The 19,505-nt window shown below is 37.7% G+C and overlaps 1 pseudogene; it reads right to left on the reverse strand.

Annotated features, from left to right (window-relative positions):
- Positions 1 to 4,637: 4,637 nt before the first annotated feature.
- LOC117200647 (uncharacterized) overlaps positions 4,638 to 19,505 on the reverse strand; it is a 42,915-nt pseudogene continuing 28,047 nt past the window's right edge.

Here is a 19,505-nt window from a genome sequence, read left to right on the forward strand (position 1 = left end):
TTTCAGGTGTCTGCGTATTTATTACCTTTCCTTCAAAGGAAGCGTTCTTTTTCTTTTGCGGTACGTGGGCCTCTTACTGTTGTGGCCTCTCCCATTACGGAGCACAGGCTCCGGACGTGCAGGCTCAGTGGCCATGGCTCACGGGCCCAGCCGCTCGGCGGCATGTGGGATCTTCCCAGACCGGGGCACGAACCCGTGTCCCCTGCATCGGCAGGCGGACTCTCAACCACTGCGCCACCAGGGAAGCCCAAAGGAAGGGTTCTTAAATTGTGATATGTGGATGTCCAGAAGATCCATAAATGGGCTTCAGGAAGTCTGTGGAACTCTCTGGAATTTTGAGTTCATTTTTTCTTGGTAGAGAGATCTTCATTTACATCAGATTCTGAAAGGAGTCCCTGTTCATTCTCAAAATAAAGACATAGTCAAGACATTCTGAGCTTCTGTTTTAAGGTTTCTCTCTTCTTGTGTAAAGTTGAATATTGAATAGTGGCTAGAATTAAGTGAATTCTGAATATATATATGTATACACACATACATGTGTGTATATATTTATCTATTTATGTTTCTTTTAAAAATTTATATTTTAATCAAAGTTGTACCTATTTTCAAAGTCAAACAGCTCCACAATGTTCATTATAAAAATAAAGCACTGCCTCTCACCACCCCCATCTCTGCTTCACAGGGGCAAGGACTTTCAACTTTCTTAGCTATTTCTTTTGGAGTTTACCTCCATATTTCTAAATAAAATGACTATACTGCGAGTCTTGGTTTTCGCAGTGTTAGCTGTTACCTATTGACGGTCCACTTACAGAAGAGGATATAGGTGTTATAGCTCTCCCCACCCCCAGATAGGCAGGGGTCTTGCAGGTGTTTGCACACACAAGTATACACACACTCGCACAACCACCCACCCCCATTCCTCCAATATACTTATATAACAATATTTGGTTAGCTCAATATTCTTTGCTTCCATTATTATTCCCATGTAAATTTTATTCATACCTGGGTCACATAGTATACTGTGATCACATTTCTTATTTTGTACAAATTTGTTTCTCTTGGAGCTAATAAATTTGTTAGTGTTCGAGAAAAACATCCTCAAAATAATTTTTTAGTGTGTCTTTTTCTAATTTATCCCCAAAACTCGCTTCCAGAGACATGGATCTTCTCTCAAAACGTCCTTACCTATCACGTCGTCCATCACGATTATCATTTCTTGGAGAAAAGCTCCCAGAGCCTGTGTCCATGGCCAATCTCTGGGTCTGTTGCCCTTGGATCTGTTTTCGTCATCACCTTGCACTCCTCTCATCTCTCTTCTGATTGGACCACCTACTGGACGGAGTTAGGCTTTCCATTATCTTGGTTTGCTCCCTTGGTTTATTATAACATATTTTTTGATAATGTTCCAAGAAAAGTTGCATGCATAATAAATGTTTTGAGAGTTTGCATGTTTGAAAATATTTTAATCCTGCCCTTACAATTGTTAGGCTTATTTTAGAATTCCAGGTTTAAAATGATTTTCCTTCAGTACTTTTGAAAATATATAAACAACAGTACTTTATTGATTAAGAAGTTTAGTAGATATACATTTGTGTAAAATAAGTAGTTTCCAACGTACATTTTTATAGGTAGATATTAGTAATATCTTGGTAAAATAATGTAATATAATGAACAAAATCATTTTTCTAAATCTAGGCGGCAAAACAATGACATAAAAACTATAGCTTCCCTCACCCTCATAAACATGATTAAATGTTAACTTCTGCTGAGTAGTAATTTTACTGGAGCGTCACAAGGCTTAGTTTATAGTGGTCATTTACAAATAGATAAAACAATTTAGTATAATTAACAAATGTCAAAATAATTTTAAAAATTGACCTATGTAATCTACTGAAGTCATAGAATACTTCCTCTTGTAAGAACATGCATAATAACTCAAATATAACATATTGATATAGTTCCTAAAGGTAAATGCTAAAAAGTTCCTTAAAAGGAAACCATATCACATTTGACCATTCATAGTTACTCGAGGAAAAATGTGCAGTATTAATGAGAAACGTGAGTATTTTTGAAGTAGTATACCTTCAAAGCTAATATTTTTAACTTATCCTTTTTTTAGTTTTGGTTTGACCAAATATAAAACAAAACTCCCACCCTCTCCTTAAATTAACTTCTTTTCAATCTCTATACCTCCCATTGATGAAAATGCAAATCAAATAAACCAACACCCACTGCTGTCTTTACTCCCATTAGTTCCCTTATCATATCAATTTTGGGGGACTAACTTGAAAATATCAGTAGAAATGTTGAAAGAAAGCAAACACTTTGAATTTCAACTCCCATATTAGTGTACTACACAGTAAGGTACACTAAAAAGGAAAAAGGCCACATTTTGCCCACAGTAGGTGAACATCAGTACCTTTGACCTTTGGCACCTGAAATCTACTGGCGTTGATTTCAGATACATCTTATTCTTGGACAACATATGGAAAAATTTGTATTACTCAGAATGAAGGAAATAACAGCGGATGACAACGGGTGAGACCATCCAAACACGACACAGTGATCACTACTAATCTCATTCCATCAGAAAACTATCCAAAAAGGGAAGAAAGTCCCTTTTTGTAGGTACCAGGGCTCCATTTGGCCAAACCCAGAAGAGCATCCTGGGTCTGGGATCTTGAAGACTAACCCCCAAATGAACCTAATGAATAATGCTGAGACTGATCTTTAAAATGGTTTTGCAACAGGCCTATTAAGGCTTTTAAAATTCTTTTAAAAGAGAGAACATTATATTCAAATTTAGTTAATGAAAATATAGTTTACTGACTCTCTCATTTTGTAGGTAAGAATCCTAATTTAAAATCCAATAATTGGAGCTTATAAGCTATTTTGACTTTTTTCTGTAGCACAATGTAACCAATATTAACTTTCGAGGAATAAACATTTTAGAAGATTATAAACTAAAAATGGCTTAGAATGAGTTTACTCCAATTGCTTTAACTTTTAAAATTATTTGGCATCAGAATCCAGAGTACTTTTAAAATTACCCCATGGAAGCCTCTTTTTTTTTCTCCAAAGCTATTTAAGTATGATTTTTCTCATTATATTGTTTTCCATTGTTTTACTTGGTAAGCAGATAAGTGTATAGGTAAATTATCTGTGTTGAATGGTAGCTGCAAGCTGGCTTTAAGTGTTGTGCTCAAACATACACAGTAAGAACCAAGAAAGAGACAAAGTGGGACTGCGTGCTCAGTGATGGCCTCATCCCAGGTCCCATCAGCTAGTCTTTCTGTATCAGTAGATAGACATCTTGCCACTCAAAAACAACTTAAAATGAATTTTTTTTAATTAAAAAATTTTTTTTTAATTTTTAATTGAAGTATAGTTGATTTATAATGTATTAGTTTCAGGTGTACAGCAAAGTGATTCAGTTATATATATATATAGAGATAGATAGATATAGATATCTATATATATTCTTTTTTGGATTTTTTTCCATTATATTACAAAATAATGAATACAGAGCAAGAAAAAGACATTGAAGAACTAAAGAAGCAGCCAAGTCTCCTCTCTCAGATCAAAGGGGTTAAGGATGACCTGAAAGATGGGGGTGTGCCCATCTAGCTTTAATAGGCTCTATAGATATGGAAGTGGACTTAAACTCTTTAAGCTAAATAGTAAACTGGAATGTAAATTTTCAATCTTTATTAGGGTATAGACAGTATAACTCTTAATTGTATTTAGTAAGCCTGTACAAGCCTGTACAAGTCTTGTTGTTTATCTATTTTATATACAGTAGTGTTTATATGTTAATCCCAAACTCCTAATTTATCCCTCCCCCACCCTGTTTCCCCCTTGGTAACCATAAGTTTGTCTTCTATGTCTGTGAATCTATACCTGTTTTGTAAATAAGTTCATTTGTATCATTTTTTTAGATTCCACATATAAACAATGTCATATGGTATCTGTCTTTCTCTGTCTGACTTAATGAATTTCTTTTCTTGATATAAATCAATAGTTCTAATCAACGACTAGCTAGTTAGGTCTATTGACCTCAAAGAAGTTAATTATTAATGATACTGTCTGAGCAGTTATTGAAAACCAATTCCAGCATTCATGGTTAAATAGGAAGAAAAATGAAAAGAAATTTACAGCACAATTAAAAAACATAACAATGATGAATAATGTTAAAGTACTTTAGAAAAAAAAGATGCTTTTATCTTTCATCTAAAAATGAAAGCAAAATTAAATTCCACAGGAACTGTTAAAAGGATGAACATTCTTCCAACAACTGCATGAATAACAACATTCCTGCTCTGGCGGTTCCCTTACACAGATACTCAGGAGCACAGCCATCTCCGTTTCCACCCTGCATTTGCTTTTGCATCTGTGTCTGCATTCATGAAATTCACTTGCATTCATCTCTTGCATGCAACTAGCATTTCCAGCAAGGTGTGGTCTTTATTCAGATCCTTGCTTTTTTGTTGTTTCTCTTAAGGCTTTCATAGTGAAAGTCCTGGGTTAGCCCCTTGAGGTCTGCGGGTGGGCGATGAGTTCTGTGCTCAGCTACTGTCATGTTGTCCTGGGGTCTTCATGCCCACAAAGCCCCACGGAGAGCAATGACTTCTAACCCCTCACCATACATGTCTATCTGCACAAATTGGAATCCGAGACTCAAGGGAGCCTAGTCTGATCTTTAAACTCTTCATCTTCATCTGATTCTTCTCCTAGGAAGTGGTAAACTTTGATGTTATGTTTTTCAATTTTATCAAGAATCTGTTTCTTCAATGGCGGTCATTTTATCACTAAGGTTGTCAACTTTTGCAATTACAGATACAATAGTTCATGTGTATTATCTTCATAAATTTAGCTTCAAGTAATTTAAGTTCATGATCAGAAGATGAAAGTATAAAAACAACAATGCATCGTGTTCTCTGTGATATGACCGTCTGTTCAATACATGTTCATCACACAGATAACATTTGAACTGCTCATCAATGTAAGAGATAATATTCAACCCTGCAGTTGGCTATATCACCATATCTTGGTGTAACCACTGCTGTAAGTCACAGTTTGACCCCTTCTCTCTCTTTGATCTTAACTCTTTAAGCCTCGATTTGGAAAGTTTTTTCAATTGTCTCTGTTCCATGTAAAATTATTTTGTGTTGGAGATCAGTCAAGGGTAGTCTATGAGCATGGATTTTTAATCATCAGTATGAACTAAAAAAGCACTTTCACTGGACTTGATTGGGAAGATTTACAAATGCAAAATAGTCAAAAAATTCTGGATTAGTAAGTAAACTGAGCAGCCTGCTTGAACATCTTTTAAAAAGTTTGGTGGGTCAGCAGAGAAGTCAAAGAGTGGATGCCAACTGACTGAGCCACAGACCCCACTGGCATCTGTGGTCATGCTTTCAAAAATATTAAAATAACAGATTTATTGAGATATAACTCACACATCCATTTAAAGTACACAATCAAGTGGTTTTTAGTATATTCATAGGGTTGTGTGGTCATGACCACTATCTAATTCCTGAATATTTCCATTACCCTCAAAAGAAATCTTGAATCATTCACAGTCATTTGCCACTTCCCCCAGCCCCTAGCAAACACTAATCATCCTTACGTTTGTATGAATTTGCCTATTCTGGACATTTCATGTAAATGGAATCATAAAATATGTGCTTCTTTTCTGACTGGCTTCTTTCACTTAGCATATGTTAGCAAAGGTTCATTCATGTTGTAGTATCAATAATTCTTTCCTTTTTATGGCTAAATAATATTCCATTGTGAGGATATTGCAATTTTGTTTACTCATTTATCATTTAATAAACATTTGAATTGTTTCCACTTTGGGGCTATTACAGATAGTGCTTCTATGAACATTCAAGTACACGTTTTTATGTGGATGTATGTTTTCAGTTCTTTTGGGTCTATGCCTAGGAGTGAAATTGCAGGTCATATGCAAACTCCATGTTTAGCAGTTTGAGGACCCACCAAACTGTTTTCCAAAGGGGTTGTACCATTTTACAGTCCTGCCAATAATGTATGTGGGTTCCATTTTCTCCACAGCCTTGCTAACACTTGTTATGGTCTTTTTCATTATAGCTAACCTAGTGGATGTGAAGTGGTATCTCAAGTAGTTTTGATTTGCATCCCCTAATGACTAATGATGTTGGGCATCTTTTCATGTACTTATTTTCAAATTTGTACATCTTCTTTGGAGAAATGCCTATTTAAATTCTTTGCTGGTATTTTAATTGGGTTATATGTCTTTATATTGTTGAATTGTAGAAATTCTTTTTATATTTTGAGCACGTCTCTTATCAGTTATATGATTTGCAAATATTTTCTCCATTCTGCGAGTTGTTTCCTCAGAATTTTGAAGGCACTTCTTCATTGTCTTCTGGGGTCAAGTTTGCTATTGAGGAGCCCAGTGCCATTGTAATTCTTTTTTTTTAATGGATTGAATTTTTTTTAAATTCTTGATGCTTTTTATGTGATATGTTCTCTCTTTCTCTCTCCTCCCCCACCTTCTCTCTCTCTCTCTCTTCCTCTCAGCTTTTAGGACTTTCATTTTGTCTCTAGTATATACTAATTTTTGGATAATGTACATTAATGGTGGTAATAAAAAATCCATTGCATTTGGAGATAAATATTTTTATTACAGTAATTTCCAAATATATGCAAAAGTAAAGATAATAGTATAATGAATGTCTACATATAATCATGTTTAATCATATAGATTAAACAAGTACAACATTTTGCCTGTCATGTTTTATCCATCCCCAACTTTTAAATTTTTTTGTGGAATATTTTAAGGGTAATGCAAGATATCCATTATTTCACCCATAAATTCTTTAACATGCCTCTCTAAGAGATGAGTTTTCTTTTAACATATTTATGATTTCATTATTACCTGTATAAAACTAAATAATACTGCCTTAATATTATCCAATTTTCCATTCATATTTGCATTTCTTCTAATGATCAAAATTTTTACTTACAACTGGATAACATAGCTTATTCAATCATTCTCCTATTGATAAACATCTGGATTGTCATCAGTCTTTTATTACTACAAATAACTCTATAATAATTATCCTTGTGCGTATGTCATTTGGCATATTTGCAAGTATCTCTTTTGGATACAGCCCTGGAGTGGGATTGCTTGGTCTAATGGTAAATATATATATATTTTGTTGGATATAGACCAATATCTTTACATGAGTGTTGTGTAATTTTGTATTCCCTTGATGCAAAAATTATTCTGGAAACACATGTCCTTCAATTCTGGGAAATTTATTGAATTCTTTCTTTGATCATCTTCTCCTTCTCTTCTCTTATCTCATTTTCTGGAATTCCCAGTATTGGGTATTTTCCTTTCTATCCAGCTCATTTTATTTTGTCATCTTTTCTCTCCTATTTCCTGTCTCTTTTTTTTCCTGGGAAAATTTTCTCCACTCGATCTTCAAATTTGTCTACTAGATTTTAATTCCATCAGTCATATTTTAACTTTCAACAGCATTTTGATTCCATTTTCTAGATGTTTTCTTTTATTCTCATTTTGGTGATTCAACTTAATTTCAATCAACCATTTTCATTCAACAAATATTAATTGAGCATCAGTTATTATGTCCTAGGTATTATTCTCGGCACTACAGAATTGGCAATGAATAAACAAACAAAATCTCTGTCTTAAGGAGCTTACAATCGAAAAGGAGCTCACAATCAAAAACATTCAATGTGTCAATCAGGTCTCTGAAGAAAAATGCAGAGTCAAGGAAGGCTGAGAGTGACTGGCAAGAGGGGAAGTCAAAACAGGTTTCAAAGGCAAGGTGAGATTTGTGAACAGACTAGAAAGAAGTGAGGAAGTAAGATGTGATATTGGGGAAGAGTTTTTCAGGCAGAGGAAACTGAAAGTACAAATGTCTTGAGGTGGGGATATGGGAAATTTAAGGAAAGTCAAGGAGACCAGTGTGGCTGGATCGGGATGAGTAAGGGGGTGAGTGATCAGAGGTGAAGTCAGAGAGGAATCAGGGGTGTGAAATCATGGAGGATTTTGAGTACAGGGAAGGCATGGTCTGACTTTTACACTTGGAAATTATTGCTCTGAACAGACTTGTGGTTGCCAAGGGGGAGGAGAGGTAGGGGAGGGAAGGACTGGGAGTTTGCAATTAGCTGTTCAACATATTATATAAGGATGGATAAACAACAAGGTTTTATTGTATAGCACAGGGAACTATATTCAATATCCTGTGATAAACCATAATGGAAAAGAATATGAAAAAGAATGTATATATATATGTGTAACTGAATCACTGTGCTGTACACCTGAAACTAACACAACATTGGAAATCAACTATACTTCAATTTTAAAAAAAAACCTAAAAAAACAAAAAACTATGGCTCTGACTGCCTGGTGGAGAAGGGACAATAGGAGAGCAATGGTGAAATAGAAGGAATGCTTGGGAGGCTGTTGCAATAGTGCAGGTAAGAGTTGATGGTAAATTGGACCCGACTAATAGAGCAAGAAGTGGCCAGATTCTGAATATACTTCAGAGGAAGAGCTGACAATAGTTGCTGAGGAAATTGAGGGCTCAAGAATGGATCCAAGGTTTTAGGACCAAGCATAGGAAGGGAATTGTTGCCATTTACTGTGACGAGGACAATATAGGAAGAGCCAGGTTGAGAGGGAGATAAAAAACTCGGTTTCAATCATGTTAAGTTTGAAATACATATTAGAGATCCAAGTTCATTTATCAATAAGGCAGTTGGATAGATGAGTCTGGATTTCAAAGGAAAGGTCTGGACTAGAGATATAAATTAGGAGTGATCAATAGCCCATGCCATTTAGCGAGAAGGAAAGAAAAGAGCTCATGCCATTTAGAGAGAAGGAAAGAAAAGAGCTCCAAGGACTGCATCCTGGACATTCCAACATTCAGAGATTGGGAAGGTGAGGAGGAACCAGTAAAGGAGACTGGTGAGGAGTGGTTGGCAAGGTTAGGAGGAAAACTAAGAGAGAGTCCTAGAAACCAAGAGAAGAATGCTCCTGGGGAGAGGGAGGGATTAACTGTGTCAATGCTGCAATTAGAGGGAGTAAAATGAGGACTGAGTACTATTTCACTGACAACAGAAAAAGCTGTTCTGATTGAGTAACAAGGGCCAAAGTCTAACTGTAGTGGATTCAAGGGAGGATGAAGGAAAAGAATTGGACACAACTAGTATAGATGCTGTTTTGTGAGTTTGCTGAAAGGGTGGCAGAACGATGCAGTGACCGCTAGGGACAGATAGGAGTTCAAGCGTGTTTGTACCTCCTCTCCCTCTCCCCCTGACCCACCCTCATTTTTAATTTGAGGGAAAATTGATGATGCAGAATAGAGAGAGGGCAGTTGCAGCACATCTGTTCTTGAGTAGGTGGGGGTGTGGGATTCATAAATACGGAAGGAATTGGCCTTGGAGTGGAGCTAGGACCACTCATCCGTTTTTCATGAGAGTAAAGGCAGAGTGGATGGGCACAGATGCAGGAGGCCAGGAGATTTGGTGGTAGTAGCTTGTAGACACCTTCTTCTGACTATATCTCTTTATTTGATGAAATAAGAAGCAAGGACATCAATTGAGGATAAGGATGGGGATGGAGATGTTGAAGGTTTGAGGAGAAAGGAAAATGTGTGAAATTTTTATTTATTTATTTATTGGAGTATCATTGATTTATAATATTGTGTCACTTTCTGGTGTGCAGCAAAGTGATTCAGTTATACATAAATATATACACATTCTTTTATATTTTCTTTTAAATTATGGTTTATTACAAGATATTGAATACAGTTCCCTGTGCTATACAGTAAGACCTTGTTGTTTATCCATTCTATATATAATAGTTTGCACCTGCTAATCAATCCCAAACTCCCAATCCATTCATCCCCCACCACCCCACACCTTGGAAACCACAAGTCTGTTCTCTGTGTCTGTGAGTCTGTTTCTGTTTCATAGATAAGTGCATTTGTGTTGTCTTTTAGATTCCACATATAAGCAATATCATGTGATATTTGTCTTTCTCTATCTGACTTACTTCACTTAGTATGATAATCTCTAGGTCCATCCATGTTGCTGCAAATGGCATTGTTCCATTCTTTTTAATGGTTGAGTAATATTACACTGTATATAAGTGTCATATCTTCTTCTTCTTTTTTATTTAACATCATTATTGTAGTATAATTGCTTTACAATCGTGTGTTAGTTTCTGCTTTATAACAAAGTGAATCAGTTATACATATACATATATCCCTATACCTCTTCCCTCTTGTGTCTCCCTCCCTCCCACCCTCCCTATCCCACCCCTCTAGGTGGTCACAAAGCACTGAGCTAATCTACCTGTGCTATGCAGCTGCTTCCCACTAGCTATCTATTTTACATTTGGTAGTGTATATATGTCCATGCCACTCTCTCACTTTGTCCCAGCTTACACTACCCCCTCCCCATAACTTCAAGTCCGTTCTCTAGTAGGTCTGTGTCTTTATTCCCATCTTGCCCCTAGGTTCTCCAAGACCTTTTTTTTTTTAGATTCCATATATATCTGTTAGCATATGGTATTTGTTTTTCTCTTTGTGACTTACTTCACTCTGTATGACAGACTCTAGTTCCATCCATCTCACTACAAATAACTCAATTTTGTTTCTTTTTACGACTGAGTAATATTCTATTGTATATATAAGCCTCATCTTCTTTATCCATTCATCTGTTGATGGACACTTAGGTTGCTTCTGTGTCCTGGCTATTGTAAATAGAGCTGCAATGAACATTGTGGTACTGGATACTTTTTGAATTATGGTTTTCTCAGGGTATATGCCCAGTAGTGGGATTGCTGGGCCATATGGTAGTTCTATTTTTAATTTTTTAAGTACCCTCCATACTGTTCTCCATCATGGCTGTATCAATTTACATTCCCACCAACAGTGCAAGAGGGTTCCCTTTTCTCCACACCCTCTCCAGTATTTATTGTTTGTAGAATTTTTGATGATGACCATTCTGACTGGTGTGAGATGATATCTCATTGTAGTTTTGATTTGCATTTCTCTAATCATTAATGATGTTGAGCATTCTTTCATGTGTTTGTTGGCAGTCTGTATATCTTCTTTGGTGAAATGTGTATTTAGGTCTTCTGCCCATTTTTGGATTGGGTTGTTTGTTTTTTTGATATTGAACTGCATGAGCTGCTTGTAAATTTTGGAGATGAATCCTTTGTCAGTTGTTTCATTTGCAAATATTTTCTCCCATTCTGAGGGTTGTCTTTTCATCTTGTTCATGGTTTTCTTTGCTTTGCAAAAATTTTTAAGTTTCATTAGGTCCCATTTGTTTATTTGTGTTTTTATTTCCATTTCTCTAGGAGGTGGGTCAAAAAGGATCTTGCTGTGATTTATGTCATGGAGTGTTCTGCCTATGTTTTCCTCTAAGAGTTTAATAGTGTCTGGCCTTACATTTACGTCTTTAATCCATTTTGAGTTTATTTTTGTGTATGGTGTTAGGGAGTGTTCTAATTTCATTCTTTTACATGTAGCTGTCCAGTTTTCCCAGCACCACATATTGAAGAGGCTGTCTTTTCTCCACTGTATATTCTTGACTCTTTTATCAAAGATAAGGTGACCATATGTGCATGGGTTTATCTCTGGGCTTTCTATCCTGTTCCACTGCTCTATAATTCTGTTTTTGTGCCAGTACCATACTTTCTTGATTACTGTAGCTTTGTAGTATATTCTGAAGTCCAGGAACCTGATTCCTCCAGCTCCATTTTTCTTTCTCAAGATTGCTTTGGCTATTCAGGGTCTTTTGTGTTCCCATACAAATTGTGAAATTTTTGTTCTAGTTCTGTGAAAAATGCCAGTGGTAGTTTGATAGGGATTGCATTGAATCTGTAGATTGCTTTAGGTAGCATAGTCATTTTCAAAATGTTGATTCTTCCAATCCAAGAACATGGTGTATCTCTCCATCTATTTGTATCATCTTTAATTTGTTTAATCACTGTCTTATAATTTTATGCATACAGGTCTTTTGTCTTCTTAGGTAGATTTATTCCTAGATATTTTATTCTTTTAGCGGCAATGATAAGTGGGAGTGTTTCCGTAATTTCACTTTCAGATATTTCATCATTAGTGTATAAGAATGCAAGAGATTTCTGTTCATTAATTTTGTATCCTGCTACTTTACCAAATTCATTGATTAGCTCTAGTAGTTTTCTGGTAGTATCTTTAGGATTCTGTATGTATAGTATCATGTCATCTGTAAACAGTGACAGCTTTACTTCTTCTTTTCCAATTTGGATTCCTGTTATTTCTTTTTCTCTCTGATTGCTGTGGCTAAAACTTCCAAAACTATGTTGAATAAGAGTGGTGAGAGTGGGCAAACTTGTCTTCTTTCTGAACTTATTGGAAATGGTTTCAGTTTTTCACCATTGAGGATGATGTTGGCTGTGGGTTTGTCATATATCACCTTTATTATGTTGAGGTAAGTTCCCCCTATGCCTACTTTCTGGAGGGTTTTTATCATAAATGGGTGTTGAATTTTGTCATAAGATTTCTCTGCATCTATTTAGACAATCATATGGTTTTTCTCCTTCAATTTGTTAATATGGTTTATCACATGGATTGATTTGCATATATTGAAGAATCCTTGCATTCCTGGGATAAACCCCACTTGATCATGGTGTATGATCCTTTTAATGTGCTGTTGCATTCTGTTTGCTAGTATTTTGTTGAGGATTTTTGCATCTATGTTCATCAGTGATATTGGCCTGTAGTTTGCTTTCTTTGTGACATCTTTGTCTGGTTTTGGTATCAGGGTGATGGTGGCCTGGTAGAATGAGTTTGGGAGTGTTCCTCCCTCTGCTATATTTTGGAAGAGTTTGAGAAGGATAGGTGTTAGCTCTTCTCCAAATGTTTGATAGAATTCACCTGTGAAGCCATCTGGTCCTGGGCTTTTGTTTGTTGGAAGATTTTTAATCACAGTTCCAATTTCAGTGCTTCTGATTGGACTGTTCATATTTTCTATTTGTTCCTGGTTCAGTCTCGGAAGGTTGTGCATTTCTAAGAATTTGTCCATTTCTTCCAGGTTGTCCATTTTATTGGCATAGAGTTGCTTGTAGTAATCTTTCATGATCCTTTGTATTTCTGCAGTGTCAGTTTTTACTTCTCCTTTTTCATTTCTAAATCTATTGATTTGAGTCTTCTCCCTTTTTTCCTGGTGAGTCTGGTTACTGGTTTATCAATTTTGCTTATCTTCTCAAAGAACCAGCTTTTAGTTTTATTGATCTTTGCTAGTTTCCTTCATTTCTTTTTCATTTATTTCTGATCTGATCTTTATGATTCCTTTCCTTCTGCTAACTTTGGGGGTTTTTTGTTCTTCTTTCTCTAATTGCTTTAGGTGTAAAGTTAGGTTGTTTATTTGAGATGTTTCTTGTTTCTTAATGTAGGATTATATTGCTCTAAACTTCCCTCCTAGAACTGCTTTTGCTGCATTCCATAGGTTTTGGGTCATCCTGTTTTCATTGTCATTTTTTTCTACATATTTTTTGGTTTCCTCTTTGATTTCTTCAGTGATCTCTTGGTTATTAAGTAGTGTATTGTTTAGCCTCCATGTGTTTGTGTTTTTTACAGATTTTTTCCTGTGACTGATATCTGGTCTCATAGCATTGTGGTTGGAAAAGATACTTGATACAATGTCAATTTTCTTAAATTTACCAAGGCTTGATTTGTGACCCAAGATATGATCTATCCTGGAGGATGTTCCATGAGCACTTGAGAAGAAAGTGTATTCTGTTGTTTTTGGATGGAATGTCCTATAAATATCAATTAAATACATCTTGTTTAATGTATCATTTAAGGCTTGTGTGTCCTTATTTATTTTCATTTTGGATGATGTGTCCATTGGTGAAAGTGGGGTGTTAAAGTCCCCTAATATTGTGTTACTGTTGATTGCCCCTGTTATTGCCGTTAGTATTTGCCTTATGTATTGAGGTGCTCCTATGTTGGGTGCATAAATATTTACAGTTGTTATGTCTTCTTCTTGGATCAATCCCTTGATCATTATGTAGTGTCCTTCTTTGTGTTTTGTAATAGTTTTTGTTTTAAAGTCTATTTTGTCTGATATTAGAATTGCTACTCCAGCTTTCTTTTGATTTCCATTTGCATGGAATATCTTTTTCCATCCCCTCACTTTCAGTCTGTATGTTTCTCTAAGTCTGAAGTGGGTCTCTTGTAGACAGCATATATACGGGTCTTGTTTTTGTATCCATTCAGCCCATCTATGTCTTTTGGTGGGAGCATTTAATCCATTTACATTTAAGGTAATTATTGATATGTATGTTCCTATTACCATTTTCTTAATTGTTTTGGGTTTGTTATTCTAGGTGTTTTCCTTCTCTTGTGTTTCCTGCCTAGAGAAGTTCCTTTAGTATTTGTTGTAAAGCTGGTTTGGTGGTGCTGAATTCTCTTAGCTTTTGCTTCTCTGTAAAGATTTTAATTTCTCTGTCAAATCTGAATGAGATCCTTGATGGGTAGAGTAATCTTGCTTGTAGGTTTTTCTCCTTCATCACTTTAAATATGTCCTTCCACTCCCTTCTGGCTTGGGGTGTTTCCACTGAAAGATCAGCTGTTAACCTTATGGGGATTCCCTTGTATGTTATTTGTTGTTTTTCCGTTGCTGCTTTTAATATTTTTTCTTTGTACTTAATTTTTGATAGCTTGATTAATATGTGTGTTAGCATGCTTCCCCCTGGATTTATCCTGTATGGGACTCTCTGTGCTTCCTGGACTTGATTAACTATTTCCTTTCCAATATTAGGGAAGTTTTCAACCATAATCTCTTCAAATATTTTTTCAGTCCCTTTCTTTTTCTCTTCTTCTCCTGGGATGCTTATAATTCAAATGTTCGTGCATTAATTGTTGTCCCAGAGGTCTCTGAGACTGTCCTCAATTCTTTTCATTTTTTTTTTCTTTATTCTTCTCTGCAGTAGTTATTTCCACTATTTTATCTTCCAGGTCACTTACCCGTTCTTCTGCTTCAGTTATTCTGCTATTGATCCCTTCTAGAGAATTTTTAATTTCATTTATTGTGTTGTTCATCACTGTTTGTTTGCTCATTAGTTCTTCTAGGTCTTTGTTAAACGTTTCCTGTATCTTCTCCATTCTATTTCCAGGATTTTGGATCCTCTTTACTATCATTATTCTGAATTCTTTTTCAGGTAGACTGCCTATTTCCTCTTCATTTGTTAGGTCTGGTCAGTTTTTCCCTTGCTCCTTCATCTGCTGTCTCTGTCTTCTCATTTTGCTTACCTTACTGTGTTTGGGGTCTCCTTTTCATAGGCTGCAGGTTTGTAGGTCCCGTTGTTTTCGGTGTCTGCCCCCAGTGGCTAAGGTTGGTTCAGTGGGTTGTGTAGGCTTCCTGCTGGAGGGGACTAGTGCCCGTGTTGTGGTGGATGAGGCTGGATCTTGTCTTTCTGGTGGGCAGGTCCACATCTGGTGGTGTGTTTTGGGGTGTCTCTGGCCTTATTATGATTTTAGGCAGCCTCTCTGCTAATGGGTGGGGTTGTGTTCCTGTCTTGCTAGTTGTTTGGCATAGGGTGTCCAGCACTGGAGCTTGCTGATCATTGAGTGGAGCTGGGTCTTGGTGTTGAGATGGAGATCTCTGGGAGGTTTTTGCCATTTGATATTTCGTGGAGCTGGGAGGTCTCTTGTGGATCAATTTCCTGAACTTGTCTCTCCCACCTCAGAAGCACAGCCCAGACACCTGGCTGGAGCACCAAGAGCCTTTCAGAATCTCTGGGGTCTTCTTGTACTCACACATTTTATAATAAAGGACAGGGACTTCCCTGCAGTCCAGTGCTCTGGAATTCGCGGTTTCAGTGCAGGCGGTGTGAGTTCAATCCCTAGTCGGGGAACTAGGGTCCCCCATGCTGTGCGGCGTGGCATGGCTGTAGGTAGGAGGCCTCAGTTCCTTGTCACATGGATGTCTCCTTAGGGCTGCTTGAGTGTCCTCATGACATGGCAGCTGGCTCACCCCAGGATGAGTGATCTGGCCTGCAGTCCCCAGAACTGTCATGGCTTCGGCTGCTGGGGCCCCTCCAGAGCCGGCAGCCTCAGTGAGGCCACCCTCCCCTCGGGCTCTGGGGCAGTTCAGTGATGGTGGAGGGAAGAGACCCCAAGCCAAGAGTTCCAGCTCTGTGGAAATGCAGGCTCCATTCTCCATATCTTCTTTATCCATTCATCTGTTGATGGACATTTAGGTCGTTTCCATGTCTTGGCTATTATAAACAGTGCTGCTATGAACATAGGGGTGCATGTATCCTTTTGAATTAGAGGTTTATCTTGGTATATTCCCAGGAAGGGGATTGCTGGATCATATGGTAACTTTATTTTTAGTTTTTTGAGGAACCTCCTTACTATTTTCCATAGTAGCTGCACCAATTTACATTCTTACCAACAGTGTACAAGGGTTTGAAAAGGTGAAATATTAACCTAGGAAAGTAGGCGAGGAAAAGGAAGAAAGAAGGGTGTTCGTTCCGCTAATCAGCACTAAAGGCCCAAGTGTGGTTACTGATACCAAATTTAAATAAGGTCAGTCAGCCTGGTTACCTCATTTTCTTCCAGCCATGGTCAACTGCATAGGTGCACATGTGGAGTGAGTGGAAATGGGGTTTGGCTGAGAGAGCTGGCAAAGTGAGAGAGCAGGGCATGGATGCAGAGTTGTGATGAAGTGTTCTGGGGGCAGGGGAGCTGAGGAAATTGTTGCTTGGAGGAGGGAAACTTAAGGAGCCAAGCAGCCAGGGTGTTGGGTAGACGATCTCCATACTGACATGCCAAATGTTACAGCTGGTTTCGTGCTGGAGAAAGGGACCACAAGCCAGGTGCTAAGATCTTCATGGAATGAGGGGAAGTGACCTTGAGATAGTCTAATAAAGGTGGTGGCTGACGGAGTGTGAACACTTGAGCTTCAGAGGAACTTCAGAGAGGTGTTAGGCAGGAGCAGACAGAAATGGAAATGGTTAGGAGGCCCCGTGGTGCAGGGGATGTGGGAGGGAAAACGGATACCACCTGCATCAGGCATGTGGAAAGCTATAGCTTTAGGAGAAGCCAGGTCTCTTTGAGGGTCAGAAAGTGAAGGGAATTTTCAGAGAAGAAATTGACGATGTAGGGGTTTTGCTGGTGATGGAATTTGTATCTAATCCCATATTCCAGAGGTCAGAGTGGAGGTTCACAGCTAGGAAACAAAGGGTGGGAGAAGCAGTTTAGGGAATTCAATGCCATTGGGCTGAGTTTCTTGTGCTGTTCTTCTCAGTGACTGAGGGACACAGGCTCAGGCCTAACAGTAGTGGAATGTCGGTGGAGGGGGGGATAGTTTCTGCCATGAGCACAAGAGCTCTATGGGATCCCCTAAGGTGCATGGAAGGTGGTGCCAATCGTTCATGTGGGATCTCTCCAGAAAGGGATGTTCTTACAGGCAGCACAGGATGCTCTGAGGGACCTCTGTTCACTCAAGCCAGTGGCTCTGCCCAGGCCAGGGAGAAGCAGCCACTGGAAGGGGCTCAGGCTCCTTCCACCTCTTGAACAGCATCTCTTCCTATCACTATGAGTATGTCATTTACAGTGTGGCTTGTTGTTGTTTGTTTGTTTCTGTTCCCTACACTGTCTGTGTTCCTCAAGGTTCTTTTATCCTGTTTGTTTTGAACTCTGTTTGTAGGACCTGAGGCAAGAGTACCCATGGAAGCCCACATACTACATTTCTATCAACATAAAAAGCATAAATAGAGCTAACAAATTGCTAATAAAATATGTTCTAGACTTGTGGTTGCCAAGAGGGAGGGGGTGGAAGAAGGATGGATTAGGAGTTTGGGATTAGCAGATGCAAACTATTTTATATAGGATGGATAAACAACAAGGTCCTACTGTATAGCACAGGGAACTATCTTCAATATCCTGTGATAAACCATAACGGAAAAGAATATTAAAAAGAATATATATGTATATATATATATATATATATATATATATATATATATAAACTGAATCAATTTTGCTATACAGCAGAAATGAACACAACATTGTAAATCAACTATACGTCGATAAAAGAAAATTTTAAAATATTTTCTATTCTTCTACCTGACTACTATACCTTCATAATAACTTGGAAATCCAGGGTCAAATTTAAGGTGGTAGTCATATTGCAATATATGACTGTATCTAATGAACACATACACCTTAAACATACACAGTGTCAATTCTATCTCATTAAAAAAATCAAATTTAGAATTCTTGAGGAAGGATGCACCTTTCAGTATGCACCTCTCCTGAGGCCCACATGTTTTCAGTGTCTCTCTTTCAACGCCTCCAGAGACGACACCTCCTGTCTTTTACCCGAGTGCTGTAAGGCCAGCCCCCAGGCTACTCTGGGTTGGAAGGCAGGTCTAGATGTCTATTTCTCTGCCTAACTTTTGTCAGATTTTTCTTTTTGATTCCCCACCTAAACTCCACTCGAAGCCCTTAGTGTTCATCCATTCTGCCTTGATTTGACTTGCTTCTGGATCCCATACCCCTTGCCGGCCCAGTTTTCACCTTTCACAAGTCTTATCCATCTGCTTCCCAGCTTCCAAGATCTTTCTGCTGTCATCTCTTCTATGATTCTCTTTGTACTACCATGTTTATTCTTAAAATTATTTTTTCTTACTGTCATTTTAGTGGGCTTTTGGAAGATAGATGAGATAAATATGTTGCCTCAATTGTGACTAGAATTATTAACCCTTCTTTTTCATTGGTGCTGACCCTCTTACTGGCATGATGACTATGGTGAGCTACTGCATTGGTATGTGTGATGACAGCATACCATTTGAAAAGAGAAATACTTGGAGTCTCTATGTTTCAACACAGTGCAAGTTTTCAAATGTTTTTCACTGACCTAATTTCTTGACTGAATCATTTCGTTTATTTAAGCACTATAGTTGAATAAGAGGGCTGAGAGTCAGATCAGGTTTGGAGGAATGCTTCATTCTCCAAACTGCCTACAGAGTTTAGTGGATATTTATTTTGTGTACCTCCCACAATATACCACCATTTTCTGGCAATCAGTTTGATCTTTCCATGGGAAATACCCCTCCCAACTCTCTGTCAAAGTGTTTGGATGGGCTTGGATTCAGGAGATTTACATGACCAGACTTGTTCAATGGACAGGTTTCACACTCTGGCCACAGGTGTTGGTTCAGGGATAAGCACCTGATCCAAACCAGTCCAATGTAGCGAGAGATTGAGACTGAGGCCTGAAGATACTGCTTGTACCTATAGCCCTTATGTCATCAGTACCTGAAAATCTGCCCTTGGAGTTTCTGGTTATTTGAACCAATGAATTTTCACTTGGTTAAATTTGTTTGTTTTGGGTTTCTGCTTTGTGCAACCACAGGGGTTACAACCAAAATGGAATATATACAAGGCTTTGTGAGAGAGAGAGAGAGAGAGAGAGAG

Source organism: Orcinus orca, chromosome 10 (genome assembly GCF_937001465.1).
Source record: "Orcinus orca chromosome 10, mOrcOrc1.1, whole genome shotgun sequence".
Taxonomy (NCBI): Eukaryota; Metazoa; Chordata; class Mammalia; order Artiodactyla; family Delphinidae; genus Orcinus; species Orcinus orca.